Consider the following 18,553-nt stretch of genomic DNA (forward strand, 5'->3'; position numbering starts at 1 on the left):
AACCCCCTTCCCCCTGCCAGGAATTCCCCCGGTGCCCCAAGGACTTCCTCTCGGCTGCCCTCAGGCTGCCAGCTCTGTTCTGGTGGCAGCGCCGGGCACTCTGGCAGTGGGACAGGGGAGGGTGCTGGCCTCATGCTGCCCCAGAGCATTGTGATGCTGCGTGGCCCGGTGCTGGCACTATGACACGGGGGCGACGGGGCCCCTGCAGCGCTGCCCACCGCAGCCCTGCTGCTGCTGCCCCTTCACCCAGCATCCCTTGGAGAAAGGCCTTTGGGGTGCTGGCCCTGAGGCACTGCCTGTGCCCAGGAGGCCCAGGGGGATGTTCCTGCCAATGGTGGCCACGCACTGGGCATCGCTGCGGGGTGTCCCTCTAAATAAATCTGTTTGTTCATTCCGGGTAACTGCCCTCAGTTTATATAGTGGGCATGATGTGCGGTGGTATGGAATACCTCTTTGGCTAGTTTGGGTCAGGTGTCCTGTCTCTGCTTCCTCCCGGCTTCCCCTCCTCCCTGGCAGAGCATGAGACTCATAGAAAGTGCTTGGTCAGAGTAAACATGACTTAGCAGCAACTAAAAACATCGGTGTTATCAGCTCTGTCCCCAGGCTAAAAGTCTAAGACACAGCACTGCAACAGCTTCTAAGACTGAGAAAAATGACTGCTACTGCTGAACCCAGGACAGTTTGGAAAAGAGTTGTTAGTGAAAAGGACAGAGTCACATAAAATTATTAGCTCAGTGTGAGCTCTTTCTTAGTGCTGAAATGGCCAATGAGATCTACAGATAAATTAGAAATGTTGTAAGAACTGGGGAGATGGTCTTGTCTCAGGACACAGTATTGGCACAAGAGCTGGTGGAGAAGCGAAGGGTCTGTTGTCTGTAAGAAGTTTATGGAAATTCTAAAAAAAATTGTGAAAAACAAAACACACACATTTTCCAGTACTATCAAAAAAAGCTTAGGATAAGAACAACCCTGTGTTCAGGTAATCCTGTGTGCCTGCCAAGCAGTTCAAGCACAGCCCGTATAGTGTGTCAGTGTTATATGACACAATCTCTGCAATTGCTGCACATGGAAAGAGATCGTCTAGTAAGTCTGCCTTTAGCAGAATGTCTAAGGACACAGTCTAATCCTCATCCCAGCTCTGTTTCCTACTGAGATTGTTAGGGACCCTTTGATCTCATCTGTGCATTGAAATACACCTTGAAATACTGCCATTGTCTTAAAGCTCTTGATAACATGCAGAATGTATTCTGTAATTCTTTGCTACTTAAATATTTTGGTATGTAAGATCACCACATCAGATCGCACAGTGATTCTTCACCATTGTCTCAAATAGGACCCTTAAGAGCTTTAGGGTGTCTGGATCATCAGAAGTAGCCTGGGAGATAATTCAGTCCCTCTATGTAGCTCTGAAGAAAGGTAATTGCCAGTAAAACTTTAATATTTTATAAACTAAAGGACAGCGGATTGAGCATTTAGAAACTTGTGTTAGGTATAATTAACATTGAAATAAATTGCCCTTTTCTTAGTCGTGTGGTGTTAAAGATTGTAAAGGCTAAAATGTGAAGTGGTATTAAAATAATGGCTTATGAAAATGAGCAACAGAGAAGTAGCATCTGAAACCAGATCATGGTTCACCAGAATAACAAGTGGCTGCTTTCCTTGGATAAAGCATCCACAGAAATTCTTTGACTGTCTAGGCTCATCTGTCTCTAAATGTGTGTGTTTCCAGAACAAAACCAGTACAAGTCACTCTTGGCTTTAGCTAATGGATTCTATCCCTTTGTTTTCCTGTCTTTCTTCCACCTCTTTCTGTAAGCCCTTACTACTCAGAGTGTCATTCCTTTTGTGGTTAATGAAAAAAGTAAGATATAACATTAAAGTTAATGGAGATATTGTGGTATGTTGAGTGAAACTACAAACACAAGGAGGAGCTGCCAGTGCAAATTAAAAGGGCCATAAACCTGTCAATATTCAACTGTAAAATCATAGATCATAGAATGGTTTGGGTTGGAAGGAACCTTAAAGACCACCTAGTTCCAACCGCGCTGCCGTAGGCAGGGATACCTTCCATTAAATCAGATTGCTCTAAGCCCTATCCAACCTGGCCTTGAACACTTGCAGGGATGGGGCAGCCACTTCTCCAAACAGCCTGTTCCAGAGCCTCACCACAGGATTTATTCCTAATATCTAAATCTACTCTCTTTCACTTTAAAACCATTCCCCTTTGTCCTGTCACTACCTGCCCCTGTAAAAAGTCTCTCTCCAGATTTCCTTTAGGCCCCCTTTAGGTACTGGAAGCCTGCTCTAAGGTCCCCTCTGAGCCTTCTTGTGTCCAGGGTGAACAAGCCCAACTCTTTCAGCCTGTCTTCACAGAAGAGGTGCTCCAGCCCTCTGATCATCTTTGTGATTCTCCTCTGGACGCTGGTCCGTGTCCCCCTTATGGTGGGGATGCCAGAGCTGAACACAGTACTCCAGATGGGGCCTCAGAAGAGCTGAGTAGAGGGGGGGAATCACCTCACTCAACCTTCTGGCCACACTTGTGATGCAGCCCTATAACCTAGGGTGAAAGTTCTACTTATTACTATACAGCTATAGCAAGGTATGCCTGCTCCTATGTTTTGTTCTTGTCGAACTTGTCTTTTCTATTCTGCTTGCCTTTCTTTCTCAAGAAAGCTTCAACTTCTAATGAAATCAGAGAAAATTAGAAAGGGTTATGATAAGTTTTTCAGCAACATAATCAACATAAAGTGACTGTCACAGTGCATGGACGCCCTTTGATATAGAACAGAATGTGGTGTAATCAAGTGGGTTAAGGTACTCTTGACATATATATTTTTTTTGCTGGAATCCCTTTTTGTTTTCTGTTTATAAGAGTATGGGCTAGGTTAAATGTGGAAATAAAAAGATCTAGTTGTGTTATGATCAGATGTTTGCACGCATTGTACCTGTTAATGTTGGAACGGAAGCTTATTTTTTCATATTCTATGCTTCTAGGATAGGAGGGGTTTTATTACTTTTACTATTTATGTCCTGTCTAACATAACAGGATATAAATTTTCTTTCTATCAGGAATAATGAACAGTATGTAGATTGTACAATATAAATACATTCTATTTGGTCACTGCATTATGGCCTCTTCAATCAATTGCTAAGGGAAGTCTCATGGGAAAGGGTGTACTAGGTGGTAAAGGGGCTCAAGATAGTTGGTCAGCATTCAAGGACCACTTCTTCCAAGCTCAGGATCAGAGCGTCCCAATGGGTAGGAAATCAAGTAAGGGAGCCAGGAGACCAGCATGGTTACACAAGGAACTGCTGGGCAAACTCATGTGGAAAAAGAGAATCTATGGATTATGGAAGGAGGGGCTGGCCACTTGGGCGGAATATAGGACAGTTGTTAGAGGATGTAGGGAGGCAATTAGGACAGCTAAGGCCTCCTTGGAACTTAATCTTGCAAGTCGGGTTAAGGACAATAGAAAGGGCTTCTTCAAATACATAGCGGATAAAGCTAACACAAGAGGCAGTATAGGCCCACTGCTGAACGAGGAGGGTGCCCTGGAGACAGAGGATATGAAGAAGGCAGATGTGCTGAATGCCTTCTTTGCCTCTGTCTTTACTGCTGCAGGCTCTCCCCGGGGGCCCCAGATTCCTATGGCCCCAGAAGGAGTCAGGATAAAGGAGGAGTTTGCTTTGGTAGATGAGGATTGGGTTAGGGATCAGTTAAGCAATCTGGACATCTATAAATCGATGGGTCCGGATGGAATACACCCACGGGTGCTGAGGGAGCTGGCGGAGGTCATTGCTAGGCCACTCTCCATCATCTTCGGTGAGTCGTGGGAAACGGGAGAGGTTCCTGAGGATTGGAGGATGGCAAAAGTCACGCCAGTCCATAAGAAGGGCAAGAAGGAGGACCCGGGTAATTATAGACTGGTCAGCCTTACCTCCATCCCTGGAAAGGTGATGGAACAACTTATTCTTGACACCATCTCTAGGCATATCAAGGATGAGGAGGTCATTAAGAGTAGCCAACATGGTTTTACCAAGGGGAAGTCATGTTTGACCAACCTTATAGCCTTCTATGAGGAAGTAACTAGGTGGATGGATGATGGTAGAGCGGTAGATGTGGTTTTTCTTGATTTCAGTAAGACCTTTGATACTGTCTCCCACAGCATCCTCATAGATAAGCTAAGGAAGTGTGGGCTTGATGATCAGGTAGTGAGGTGGATCAAGAACTGGTTGAAAGGAAGAAGGCAGAGAGTTGTGGTCAATGGGGCAGAATCTAGCTGGAGGTCTGTGACTAGTGGAGTCCCTCAGGGGCCGGTGCTGCCACCAGTGCTGTTTAATATTTTCATCATCAACCTGGATGAGGGAACTGAATGTCGACAAATTGTTTGGGGTTGCGGTGAATCATGCCAGGTTGTTCTTGCAGATGGGGAGATGGTTAGCCACGTGTCAGAGGCTGATGTAGGAGGCTTGAGAGGAGTTGATGGTACCAGGTGGGTGAACTTGTTGTGTCAGAAGGAAGTTCCAGCTTATTCTCCTGGCTGGCTTAGGACTTGCTGTATGTTTTTCATTTGCAGGTGCGGAGCGAGGAGGGAAGGGAGATGGGTGCCCCTGAGCTGACTTGGGCCAGGTGAGCTCTGCTTAGCTGACTGAAGCAGCAAGGGATTCTGTGTCTTGTGATTTTTTGTGGAATTTGAAACATCCCTTTTGTTGTGTTTTGTAGGCGATCCACGATCTCAAAGCAGAGAACCGAAGACCATCAAAGGTCAGCAAAGGAGCAGTAGAATGATGAGAGAGGGAGATGTCACTTTGTGAGGGAAGGGTGCAGCTTTGAGCCCTCTCTGAGCGTTTGTCTGCTTTTGTTTCTTTTCCAGGTGCCGCAGCCGAGTCCGGAGAGCTGATACGGTGCAAAGCGGATGGCTGTGAGCAGGTAACGGGGCCCTGTGTCTGGATGGTGATAGAGAATGTGAGCCGGAGGGTCTCAGCAAGAATGTCTCAGTCATAGTGTCTTAGGCAGAGTTTGAGTCCATGTGTTTGAGCCAGAGAGTCTGAAGACACAGAATCTCATCCCCAGTCTGAGCCATAGTCTGAGGCGGAGAGTTGAAGTCAGGCAGTCTGAGTCAGATAGAGTCTGTGTGTGTCTAACGTGAGATTTCAGTCAATCTGTGAACCAATCTCTACGCAAGTGAGCCCGAGTAAGTCTCTTTCGTAGTGTCTGCGTGGTGTGAATGTGAGCCTGAGTCTGAGCCAATCTGTTTGCAAGTGAGATGGCGTGCTCTGTGAGATTTGAATGTGGGTCTGAGCCAGGGAATGAGAGCCAGAAAGTGAAAGACAGAGGGCCAGAGGCAGACAGGCAAAAGAGCAGGTTGTGGCTTATCAGGCTGCTTCTGTCCCAGCTGGTGGTGGGCCCCACCCGGACCCAGGGCATGGAGGGAGGGGTCGTGGGTGGGGCGTGGGGCATATGAAGGCCAGCCATTCACCAGGGAGCTCATTTAGTGACTGGCTTTCATCAGGGCAAGTTTTGTAGTGGTGGTTTGGGTTTTGTGGCTTTAGGGCTTTATGGTTTATTTCTGGTGTTGGGGTTTTTGGCGGGTTTTTTGAAGTGGTCAGGTCTGAATTAAGACCTTGAGGCTATGTCAAGACTTCCTAGTGCATACATTAGTAAATGTCTTTGTGTAGGGTTTTTTTTGTTGTTGTTTTTTGTTTTTTCCCTTTTCTCTTTGTTGCTGGCGATGAGCTAAGTGGAAGCCTGTGGCTGTTCTCAGGAGGAGGAGTTGTGGCAAAGGCCAAGTGTGGTCAAGGTACTGATAAATTGTGTAGCGTTCATGTTGGATTTTTCAGATGATGAAGAGGAATGTGGCTACTGAAGGAATATCCCAGTTAGGTGAGAAGAGTTTTTTCTCAAGGATGGCTTTGGACCTCTGCCCCTCTGAAAGCTAAGGTAGAAGACTGGGCTCGGGGAGGGTCTGGAAAGAGATGTAAGGTGGGTGTGGGAGAGAAGCTCGTCAAGACCTGGTCTCTGGGCAGGGGAAGGGAGCAGGTTACTGCTCAGCTTGAGCTTTTCTTGCTTTAGAAAGCTGAAGTGTAGATGAGGCTTGTGGCTCAGAGCCTTCAGGTCAGTTGTCTTTTGGGGCATGGCTCCAGATTGCCTCTGCAGCTCTGTTGCCTGTGTCCCTTTGCACAGACCTGACTCTGTGCACCTAGGTTGCTGATTCCTGGGAGAACTGACTAGGTGGCTGAAGCGGGAGCTGTATGTGAAAAGGCTTTAAGTAGCCGAAGGCAACATTTGTTTGTGTTTTCCGGGTGCCGTCCAGGCCCGGTTGTAGCTAGCAGAAATGTGGGAGGCCTGGCGATTGAGCAGCCAATGTCCTGAAGCGGGAGATGGGTATTGCACAGGGCTGCCTGCTTCTTTGAGCCCCGTCTTGGCATGCATCTATTTCCATTTCTTTTTTTCAGGTGTCGCATCCGAGCCGGGAGAGGCGAAGCCGCGCACTGAGGAGTGCTGGGAGAAGCTAAGGTGGTTTTGTGCCGCGATAGTTGAAGGTCGGGAATGCGCTCGGAGGTGCCTGAGAGGGGAAGGGTCAGCTCCAGAGAAGGTAGCGACTGAGAGTGAAATGCCAGGATGAAAAGGTGACGTTTGTGGGGCTTAAGTCTGGGGTGTTGTGTGAGGGACAACAGGTCACGGTCCGTGGCGAAACACACAAAGGTGGGAAAGTACCGTGGGTCCCCTTTGGCTCCTCCCCGGAGCGTTCTGCTTTGGCTGCTTCCCGAGAAGTCCAGCTTTGGTTCCTACCCAGGAAGTTCTGCTTTAGAAGTGCCTGGAAAAGTCCTGACCCTTGGAGACTTTTCTAGCTCTCGGTGGCCACTCCTTCCGACGTGGGCTGGCTCCTTGCGTGGCAATGAGCGTGCATTTTTGTGAGTCTGGAAGCCCGAGCCTCATGCTAGGCGAGGGAGGCAGAAGCTCATCCCACCCGGGCGAATGTTGCCTGCGCGGGGACGCCCGCTGAGGTTGAGCCTGCCGCCTCGCACTGCCGTGATGATGATTCTCGGAGCTGGTTTGCTGATGGTCTTCACAGGGTCCTTGGGGTTGGGAAGAGAAGCAAACAGCAGAAGTATCCTTTAGTGCATCCTGTACTATCTCTATGGTTTCCTGTATTAATCAACTGGTGGAGAGTTCTCTGTTTGTCTTTGGTGTTCTCCCACCTGGAATCCTCAAAGCCTGGAACAGCTGTGATGGGCTTTTATCATCCCAGTGTAGCTCTCTACTCTTGATGATCTGCATGAATGGATAGAAGAGCTCTGGAAATCAGCTTGCATGTAATGTGTCAAGGCCAGAGGGTCTGCTTGGGAGTGGGTGTGATAGTTTATCTAGAGTGAAGGTCAGAGCCAGAGTGTCTGTGTTCAGAGTGTCTGAATGTCAGTCTCTGTATGCGTGTCAACCTAAGTGTCTGGGTAAGTGTGGCCTGAGACTTAGAGGCCCCATTAAGCTTACCCTGGCAGCACAGTGAATAATGCAAAGTTGTTCTTGCAGATGGCGAGATGGTTAGCCACGTATCAGAGGCTGATGTCAGAAGGTGGAGCAGAGTGATGTTACCAGGCGGGTAAACTTGTGGCGTCAGAAGGAAGGTATGCCTTATTCTCCTGGCTGGCTTATGGCTTGCTGTGTATGTTTTTAATTTGGAGGTGCGGAGCGAGGAGCAAAGGGAGATCTCTGCCCCCGAACTGACTTGGGCCAGGTGAGCTATGCTGCGCAGAGTGAAGCAGCAAGTGAGGGAGTGTCTTGTAATTTTTGTGGAATTTGAAACATCCCTTGCGTTGTGTTCTGTAGGCGATACACGGTCTGAAAGCAGAGAACCGAAGATCTGCAAAGGCCAGCGGACGAGCAGTAAGGTGACGAGAGAGGGAGATGGCACTTGGTGAGGGAAGGGTGCAGTTTTGAGCCCTGTCTGAGCGTGCATCTGCTTCTGTTTCTTTTTCAGGTGGCGCAGCCAAGCCTGGAGAGGTGATGGCACAAACTGCGGAGAGCTGTGAGGAGGTAAGGGGTGTGTGTGTGTGTGTGTGGGTGTGTGTGTGTGTGTTGGGTGGGCGTTGAGGAGAACGTGGCAAAAGGGCTCAGTATTTGTGTTTGGGATTGCAAGGTCTAGTGTGTGAGCTTAGGGTCTAGTGTGTGAGCTTAGGGTCTAGTGTGTGAGCTTAGGGTCTAGTGTGTGAGCTTAGGGTCTAGTGTGTGAGCTTACGGTCTAGTGTGTGAGCTTAGGGTCTGCTTGGAGGACTTGGTGTCTAATGTGTAAGCTCAGGGTCTGCTTGGAGGACTTAGGGTCAAATTTGTGACATTAGAGTCTCATTTGTGGGTTGAGGGTCTGCTTGGAGGTCTTAGTGTCTAATGTGTGATCTCAGGGTCTGCTTGGAGGACTTAGGGTCTAATGTGTGGTCTCAGGGTCTGCTTGGAGGACTTAGTGTCTAATTTGTGATCTCAGGGTCTGCTTAGAGGGCTTCTTGTCTAGTGTGTGATCTCAGAGTTTGCTAGGAGGACTTAGCATCTAATTTGTGACATTAGTGTCTGCTTGGAGGACTTAGTGTATAATTTGTGAGGTTAGGGTCTGTTTGGAGGTCTAAGGTTCCAATATGTGAGCGTAGGGTCCAATATGACAGGTTAGGGACCAAGATGTGAGCTTAGGGTCAAATATGTGAGCTTAGGGTTTAATTTGTGATCTTAGGACCAGCTTGGAGGACTTAGTGTCTAATTAGTGATCTTAGTGTCTGCTTGGAGGTCTTAGTGTCTAATTTTGTGATCTTAGTGTCTGCTTGGAGGTCTTATTGTCTAATTTGTGATCTTAGGGTCTGCTTGGAGGACTTTGTGTATTATTAGTCATCTTAGGGTGTCCTTGGAGGGCTTAGTGTCTGACCGGTGATCTTAGTGTCTGAGCTGTGATCTTAGTGTCTGAGCTGTGGACTTAGTGTTTAATTTGTGATCTTAATGTCTAATTTGTGATCTTATTGTCTGCTTGGAGGACTTATTGTCAATTTTTTCATCTTAGTGTGTTCATGGTAGACTTTGTGTCTAATTTGTGAGCTTAGTGTCTAATTTTTGACCTTAGTGTCTAATTTGTGATCTTAGTGTCTGTTTGAAGGACTTAGTGTCTAATTTCTGACCTTAGTGTCTTCTTGTAGGACTTGGTGTCTAAGTTGTAGACTTGGTGTCTAAGTTGTGATCTTAGGGTCTGCTTGGAGGTCTTAGTGTCTAATTTGTGATCATAGTGCCTGTTTGGAGGACTTAGTCTCTAATTTGATTTCTTTGGGTCTAATTTGATTTCTTTGGGTCTCATTTGTGATCTTAGGGTCTCATTTGTGATCTTAGGGTCTCATTTGTGATCTTAGTGTCAGCTTGGAGAACTTAGTGTCTCATTTGTGATCTTTGGGTGTGCTTGGAGGATATTGTGTCTTGTTTGTGATCTTCGGGTCTGCTTGGAGGAGTTTGTATATTATTTGTCATCTTAGGGTGTTCTTGGAGGGCTTAGTGTCTGAGCTGTGATCTTAGTGTCTGAGCTGTAATCTTAGTGTCTGAGCTGTGGACTTAGTTTTTAATTTGTGATCTTAGTGTTTAATTTTTGATCTTAGGGGGTCTGCTTGGAGAACTTATTGTCAAATTTGTGATCTCAGTGTGTTCATGATGGACTTTGTGTCTAATTTGTGATCTTAGTGTCTAATTTGTAATCTTAGTGTCTAATTTGTGATCTTAGTGTCTGCTTGGAGGCCTTACTGTGTAGTTTGTTTTCTTATTGTCTAATTTGTGATCTTAGGGTCTGCTTGGAGGACTTAGGTTCTAATTTGTGACCTTAGAGGCTAAGTTGTGGCCTTAGTGTCTGCTTGGAGGACTTGGTGTCTAAGTTGTGGACTTGGTGTCTAAGTTGTGATCTTAGGGTCTGCTTGGAGCACTTAGTGTCTAATTTGTGATCTTAGTGTTTCCATGGTGGATTTAGTGTCTATTTTGTGATCTTGGTGTCTACTTTGTGATCTTAGTGTCTGTTTGAAGGATGTAGTGTCTAAGCTGTCATCTTAGGGTCTCATTTCTGATCTTAGTGTCTGCTTGGAGGTCTTAGTGTCTAATCTGTGATCTTAGTGTCTGCTTGGAGGACTTAGGGTCCAAGTTGTGATCTTAGGGTCTGCTTGGAGGACTTAGTGCCTCATTTGAGATCTTAGGGTCTGCTTGGATGACTTAGGGTCTCATTTGTGATCTTAGTGTCTAATTTTTGAGCTTAAGTTTTAATTTCTGAGCTTGGTGTCTCATTTGTGTTCTTAGTGTCTGCTTGGAGGACTTAGTGTCTAAGTTGTGGTTTTGGTGTCTAAGTTGTGATCTTAGGGTCTGCTTGGAGCACTAGTGTTTAATTTGTGATCTTAATGTCTCCATGGTGGATTTAGTGTCTACTTTGTGGTCTTGGTGTCTACATTTTGATCTTAGTGTCTGTTTGAAGGACTTAGTGTCTAATTTGTGACCTTAGTGTCTGCTTGGAGGACTTGGAGTCTAATTTTTGGACTTGGTGTCTAAGTTGTGATCTTAGGGTCTGCTTGGAGGACTTAGTGTCAAATTTGTGATCTCAGTGTGTTCATGGTGGACTTTGTGTCTAATTTGTGAGCTTAGTGTCTAATTTGTGAGCTTAGCGTCTCATTTGTGACCTTAGTGTCTGCTTGGAGGACTTAGTGTCTAATTTGTGGACTTGGTGTCTAAGTTGTGGACGTGGTATCTAATTTCTGATCTTAGGGTCTGCTTGGAGCACTTAGTGTCTGATTTGTGATCTTAGTGTCTGCTTGGAGGACTTAGTGTCTAATTTGTGATCTCGTGGTCTGCTTAAAGGACTTAGTGCCTGATTAGTGATCTTAGTGCCTAATTGGTGCTCTTGGTGCCTAATTCGTGGTCTTAGTGTCTAATTCATGATTTTAGGGTCTGCTTGGAGGACTTGGTGTCTAATTTGTCATCTTAGGGCCTAATTTGTCATCTTAGGGCCTAATTTGTGATTGTAGGGTCTAATTTGTGATCTTAGGGTCTAGTTTGTCATGTTAGGGTCTGCTTGGAGGACTTAGGGTTTTTTTTGTGATGTTAGGTTCTCCTTGCATTTCTTAGTGTCTAATTGGTGATCATACTGTCTGCTTGGAGGACTTAGTGTCTAATTTGTGATCTTAGGGTGTGCTTGGAGGATTTTGTGTGTTATTTGTGATCTTAGGGTCTGCTTGGCGGACTTTGTGTATTATTGGTCATCTTAGGGTGTGCTTGGAGGGCTTAGTGTCTGAACTGTGATCTTAGTGTCTGACTGGTGATCTTAGTGTCTGAACCGGTGATCTTAGTGTCTGAGCTGTGGACATAGTGTTTAATTTATGATCTTAGTGTCTGATTTGTGATCTTATTGTCTGCTTGGAGGACTTATTGTCAAATTTGTTATCTTAGTGTGTTCATGGTGGAGTTTGTGTCTAATTTGTGATCTTAGGGTCTGTTTGAAGGGCTTAGTGTCTAATTTCTGACCTAAAGAGTCTAATTTGTGACCTTAGTGTCTGCTTGGAGGCCTTACTGTCTAATTTGTGACCTTAGTGTCTAATTTGTGATCTTAGGGTCTGCTTGGAGGACTTAGGGTCTAATTTGTGACCTTAGAGGCTAAGTTGTGACCTTAGAGGCTAAGTTGTGACCTTAGTGTCTGCTTGGAGGACTTGGTGTCTAAGTTGTGATCTCAGCGTCTGCTTTAGAGGGCTTCTTGCCTAGTGTGTGATCTCAGGGTTTGCTAGGAGGACTTAGCGTCTAATTTGTGACATTAGTGTGTGCTTGTAGTTCTTAGTGTCTAATTTGTGATCTTAGTGTCTGTTTGGAGGACTTAGGGTCTAATTTGTCATCTTAGGGTCTAATTTGTCATCTTAGGGTCTAATTTGTCATCTTAGGGTCTAATTTGTCATCTTAGGGTCTAATTTGTCATCATAGGGTCTAATTTGTCATCTTAGAGTCTGCTTGGAGGACTTAGGGTCTGATTTGTGAGGTTAGGGTCTGGTTTGTGCTCTTACGGTCTAGTTTGTGCTCTTAGGATCTGCTTGGAGGACTTGGTGTCAAATTTGTGATCGTAGGGTCAAATTTGTGATCGTAGGGTCAAATTTGTGATCGTAGGGTCAAATTTGTGATCGTAGGGTCTAATTTGTGATCGTAGGGTCTAATTTGAGGTCTTAGGGTCTAATTTGTCATGATAGGGTCTGCTTGGAGTATTTAGGGTCTGATCTGTGATCATAGGGTCTGCTCTGGAGGTCTTAGTGTCTAATATTTGATCATAGTTTCTGCTTGGAAGACTTATTGTGTAATTAATTATCATACAGGCTGCTTGGAGGACTTAGGGTCTAATTTGTCATCTTAGGGTCTAATTTGTCATTTTAGGGTCTAATTTGTCATCTTTGGTTCTGCTTGGAGGACTTTGGGTCTTATTTGTCATCTTTGGGTCTGCTTGGAGTGATGGTGATGGCGGCCAGCACAGCGTGTTCCATTTTGTTTGTTCGTTTGTTTTCTGGCAAATGATGAAGAGGAACTTGGCAACGGCCGCAACATGGCTGGAGTCTGCTGCAGGAGTTCTGAGCAGTGAGGCTGCCTCGCGACCCCTGGCACTCTGCACGCTAAGTAGACGGACTCCTTTAGGGGGCGGGGGGTGGGGGACAATGTTAGAATGGTAGGAAGGGGTTTGAAATGTAGCGTTCCGATGTAGTATCTGAGCCGGAATGTCAGAACTTCAGAGAATGCTGTAGGAGGTGCCTGGGAAGGGAAGGGTCAGCTGTAGTGAAGGTAGAGACTGAGAGTGAAATGCCAGCCTGGAGAGGTGATGGCACAAACTGCGGAGAGCTTTGAGGAGGTAAGGGGTGTGTGTGTGTGTGTTGGGTGGGCGTTGAGGAGAACGTGGCAAAAGGGCTCAGTATTTGTGTTTGGGATTGCAAGGTCTAGTGTGTGAGCTTAGGGTCTAGTGTGTGAGCTTAGGGTCTAGTGTGTGAGCTTAGGATCTAGTGTGTGAGCTTAGGATCTAGTGTGTGAGCTTAGGGTCTAGTGTGTGAGCTTACGGTCTAGTGTATGAGCTTAGGGTCAGCTTGGAGGACTTGGTGTCTAATGTGTAAGCTCAGGGTCTGCTTGGAGGACTTAGGGTCAAATTTGTGACATTAGAGTCTCATTTGTGGGTTGAGGGTCTGCTTGGAGGTCTTAGTGTCTAATGTGTGATCTCAGGGTCTGCTTGGAGGACTTAGGGTCTAATGTGTGGTCTCAGGGTCTGCTTGGAGGACTTAGCATCTAATTTGTGACATTAGTGTCTGCTTGGAGGACTTAGTGTATAATTTGTGAGGTTAGGGTCTGTTTGGAGGTCTAAGATTCCAATATGTAAGCGTAGGGTCCAATATGACAGGTTAGGGACCAAGATGCGAGCTTAGGGTCGAATATGTGAGCTTAGGGTTTAATTTGTGATCCTAGGACCAGCTTGGAGGACTTAGTGTCTAATTAGTGATCTTAGTGTCTGCTTGGAGGTCTTATTGTCTAATATGTGATCTTAGGGTCTGCTTGGAGGACTTTGTGTATTATTGGTCATCTTAGGGTGTGCTTGGAGGGCTTAGTGTCTGAGCTGTGGACTTAGACATTAAGATCACAAATTAAACATTAATTTGTGATCTTATTGTCTGCTTGGAGGACTTATTGTCAAATTTGTCATCATAGTGTGTTCATGGTAGACTTTGTGTCTAATTTGTTTTCTTATTGTCTAATTTTTGACCTTAGTGTCTAATTTTTGATCTTAGTGTCTGTTTGAAGGACTTAGTGTCTAATTTGTGACCTTAGTGTCTTCTTGGAGGACTTGGTGTCTAAGTTGTGATCTTAGGGTCTGCTTGGAGGACTTATTGTCAAATTTGTGATCTCAGTGTGTTCATGGTGGATTTTGTGTCTCATTTGTGATCTTAGTGCCTGTTTAAAGGACTTAGTGTCTTATTTGTGATCTTAGTGTGTGCTTGGAGGACTTAGTGTCTAATTTGTGATCTTAGGGTCTGCTTGGAGTACTTGGTGTCTAAGTTGTTGACGTGGTATCTAATTTCTGATCTTAGAGTCTGCTTGCAGGACTTAGGGTCTAATTTGTGATCTGAGTTTCTTCTTGGTGGATTTAGTGTCTATTTTGTGTTCTTAGTGTCTAAGTTGTGATCTTAGTGTCTGCTTGGAGGACTTAATGTCTAATTTGTGATCTTAGTGTCTACTTGGATGTCTTAGTCTCTAATATGTGTGCTTAGTGTCTAAATTTTGAGCTTGAGTTCTAATTTGTGAACTTGGTGTCTCATTTGTGTTCTTAGGGTCTGCTTGGAGGACTTAGGGTCTAATTTGTCATGTTAGGGTCTAATTTGTCATGTTAGGGTCTAATTTGTCATGTTAGGGTCTGCTTGGAAGACTTAGTGCCTAACTGGTGATCTTAGTGTCTAATTCATGATCTTAGGGTCTAATTCATGATCTTAGGGTCTGCTTAGAGGACTTGGTGTCAAATTTGTGATCTTAGGGTCTAATTTGTGATCTTAGGGTCAAATTTGTCATCTTAGGTTCTAATTTGTCGTGGTAGGGTCTAATTTGTCATGTTAGGGTCTGCTTGGAGGACTTAGAGTCTGATTTGTGATCTTAGGGTCTGCTTGGAGGTCTTAGTGTCTAATTTGTGATCATAGTTTCTGCTTGGAGGAGTTAGTGTCTAATTTGTGGTCTTACAGTGTGCTTGGAGGATTTTGTGTGTTATTTGTGATCTCAGGGTCTGCCTGGAGGACTTTGTGTATTATTGGTCATCTTAGGGTGTGCTTGGAGGGCCTAGTGTCTGACCGGTGATCTTAGTGTCTGAGCTGTGATTTGAGTGTCTGAGCTGTGGACAGTGTTTAATTTGTGATCTTAATGTCTAATTTGTGATCTTAGTGTCTGCTTGGAGGCCTTACTGTCCAATTTGTTTTCTTATTGTCTAATTTGTGACCTTGGTGTCTGCTTGGAGGACTTAGGGTCTAAGTTGTGACCTTAGAGGCTAAGTTGTGACCTTAGAGGCTAAGTTGTGACCTTAGTGTCTGCTTGGAGGACTTGGTGTCTAAGTTGTGGAGGACTTGGTGTCTAATTTGTGTTCTTAGGGTCTAAGTTGTGATCTTAGGGTCTGCTTGGAGGTCTGAGTGCCTCATTTGATATCTTAGGGTCTGCTTGGATGTCTGAGTGCCTCATTTGATATCTTAGGGTCTGCTTGGAGGACTTAGGGTCTAATTTGTGATCTTAGTGTCTGTTTGGCGTATGTAGTGTCTAAGTTGTGATCTTATTGTCTAATCTGTGATCTTAGTGTATGCTTGGAGGACTTAGTGTCTAATTTGTGATCTTAGTGTCTGCTTGGAGGACTTTGTGTCTAATTTGTGATCTTAGTGTCTGCTTGGAGGAATTAATGTCTAATTTGTGATCTTAGTGTCTACCTGAATGTCTTAGTCTCTAATTTGTGTGCTTAGTGTCTAAATTCTGAGCTTAAGTTCTAATTTGTAAACTTGGTGTCTCATTTGTGTTCTTAGGGTCTGCTTGGAGGACTTATGGTCTAATTTGTCATGTTAGGGTCTAATTTGTCATGTTAGGGTCTGCTTGGATGACTTAGTGCCTAACTGGTGATCTTAGTGCCTAACTGGTGATCTTACTGTCTAATTCATGATCTTAGTGTCTAATTCATGATCTTAGGGTCTGCTTAGAGGACTTGGTGTCAAACTTGTGATCTTAGGGTCTAATTTGTGATCTTAGGGTCAAATTTGTCATCTTAGGTTCTAATTTGTCGTGGTAGGGTCTAATTTGTCATGTTAGGGTCTGCTTGGAGGACTTAGGGTCTGATTTGTGATCTTAGGGTCTGCTTGGAGGTCTTAGTGTCTAATTTGTGATCATAGTTTCTGCTTGGAGGAGTTAGTGTCTAATTTGTGGTCTTACGGTATGGTTGGAGGATTTTGTGTGTTATTTGTGACCTCAGGGTCTGCTTAGAGGACTTTGTGTATTATTGGTCATCTTAGTGTGTGCTTGGAGGGCCTAGTGTCTGACCGGTGATCTTAGTGTCTGAGCTGTGATTTGACTGTCTGAGCTGTGGACAGTGTTTAATTTGTGATCTTAATGTCTGATTTGTGATATTAGTGTCTGCTTGGAAGAGTTATTGTCAAATTTGTCATCTTAGTGTGTTCATGGTGGAGTTTGTGTCTAATTTCTGACCTAAAGTGTCTAATTTGTGATCTTAGTGTCTGCTTGGAGGCCTTACTGTCCAATTTGTTTTCTTATTGTCTAATTTGTGAACTTAGTGTCTGCTTGGAGGACTTAGGGTCTAAGTTGTGACCTTAGAGGCTAGGTTGTGACCTTAGAGGCTAAGTTGTGACCTTAGAGGCTAAGTTGTGACCTTAGTGTCTGCTTGGAGGACTTGGTGTCTAAGTTGCGGAGGACTTGGTGTCTAAGTTGCGGAGGACTTGGTGTCTAAGTTGCGAAGGACTTGGTGTCTAAGTTGCGGAGGACTTGGTGTCTAAGTTGCGGAGTTATTGTCTAATTTTTGATCTTAGGGTCTGCTTGGAGCACTTATTGTCTAATTTGTGACCTTAGTGTCTGCTTGGAGGACTTGGTGTCTAAGTCGCGGAGGACTTGGTGTCTAAGTCGCGGAGGACTTGGTGTCTAAGTCGCGGAGTTATTGTCTAATTTGTGATCTTAGTGTGTCCATGGTGGATTTAGTGTCTATTTTGTGATCTTGTTGTCTACTTTGTGATCTTAGTGTCAGTTTAAAGGATGTAGTGTCTAAGTTGTAATCTTAGTGTCTCATTTCTGATCTTAGTGTCTGCTTGGAGGACTTAGGGTCTAAGTTGTGATCTTAGGGTCTAAGTTGTGATCTTAGGGTCTGCTTAGAGGTCTCAGTGCCTCATTTGAGATCTTAGGGTCTGCTTGGAGGACTTAGGGTCTGCTTGGTGATCTTAGGGTCTGCTTGGAGGTCTTAGTGTCTAATTTGTGATCATAGTTTCTGCTTGGAGGAGTTAGTGTCTAATTTGTGGTCTTACGGTGTGCTTGGAGGATTTTGTGTGTTATTTGTGATCTCAGGGTCTGCTTGGAGGACTTTGTGTATTATTGGTCATCATAGGGTGTGCTTGGAGGGCCTAGTGTCTGAGCGGTGATCTTAGTGTCTGAGCGGTGATCTTAGTGTCTGAGCTGTGGACAGTGTGTTATTAGTGATCTTAATGTCTAATTTGTGATCCTAGTGTCTGCTTGGAAGACTTATTGTCAAATTTGTCATCTTAGTGTGTTCATGGTGGAGTTTGTGTCTAATTTCTGACCTAAAGTGTCTAATGTGTGATATTAGTGTCTGCATGGAGGCCTTACTGTCCAATTTGTTTTCTTATTGTCTAATTTGCGACCTTAGTGTCTGCTTGGAGAACTTAGGGTCTAAGTTGTGACCTTAGAGGCTAAGTTGTGACCTTAGAGGCTAAGTTGTGACCTTAGAGGCTAAGTTGTGACCTTAGAGGCTAAGTTGTGACCTTAGAGGCTAAGTTGTGACCTTAGTGTCTGCTTGGAGGGCTTGGTGTCTAAGTTGTGGAGGGCTTGGTGTCTAAGTTGTGGAGGGCTTGGTGTCTAAATTGTGGAGGGCTTGGTGTCTAAGTTGTGGAGGGCTTGGTGTCTAAGTTGTGGAGGGCTTGGTGTCTAAGTTGTGGAGGGCTTGGTGTCTAAGTTGTGTTCTTAGGGTCTAAGTTGTGTTCTTAGGGTCTAAGTTGTGTTCTTAGGGTCTAAGTTGTGTTCTTAGGGTCTAAATTGTGATCTTAGGGTCTGCTTGGAGGTCTTAGTGCCTCATTTGTGATCTTAGGGTCTGCTTGGAGAACTTAGTGTCTAATTTGTGATCTTAGTGTCTCCATGGTGGATTTAGTGTCTATTTTGTGATCTTGGTGTCTACTTTGTGATCTTAGTGTCTGTTTGAAGGATGTAGTGTCTAAGTTGTAATCTTAGGGTCTAATTTGTGATCTTAGTGTCTGGTTGGAGGACTTAGGGTCTAAGTTGTGATCTTAGGGACTACGTTGAGATCTTAGGGTCTGCTTGGAGGACTTAGGGTCTCATTTCTTATCTTTGTGTCTACTTGGATGACTTAGTCTCTAATTTGTGTGCTTAGTGTCTAATTTTTGAGCTTAAGTTCTAATTTGTGAGCTTGGCATGTCATTTGTGTTCTTAGGGTCTGCTTGGAGGTCTTAGTGTCTAATTTGTGATCATAGTTTCTGCTTGGAGGAGTTAGTGTCTAATTTGTGGTCTTACGGTGTGCTTGGAGGATTTTGTGTGTTATTTGTGATCTCAGTGTCTGCTTGGAGGACTTTGTGTATTATTGGTCATCTTAGGGTGTGCTTGGAGGGTCTAGTGTCTGAGCTGTGATTTGAGTGTCTGAGCTGTGGACAGTGTTTAATTTGTGATCTTAATGTCTAATTTGTGATCTTAGTGCCTGCTTGGAAGACTTATTGTCCAATTTGTCATCTTAGTGTGTTCATGGTGGAGTTTGTGTCTAATTTCTGACCTAAAGTGTCTAAT

The sequence above is a fragment of the Psittacula echo genome (assembly GCF_963264785.1).
Source record: "Psittacula echo genome assembly, chromosome: 4".
NCBI classification, from domain to species: Eukaryota; Metazoa; Chordata; class Aves; order Psittaciformes; family Psittacidae; genus Psittacula; species Psittacula echo.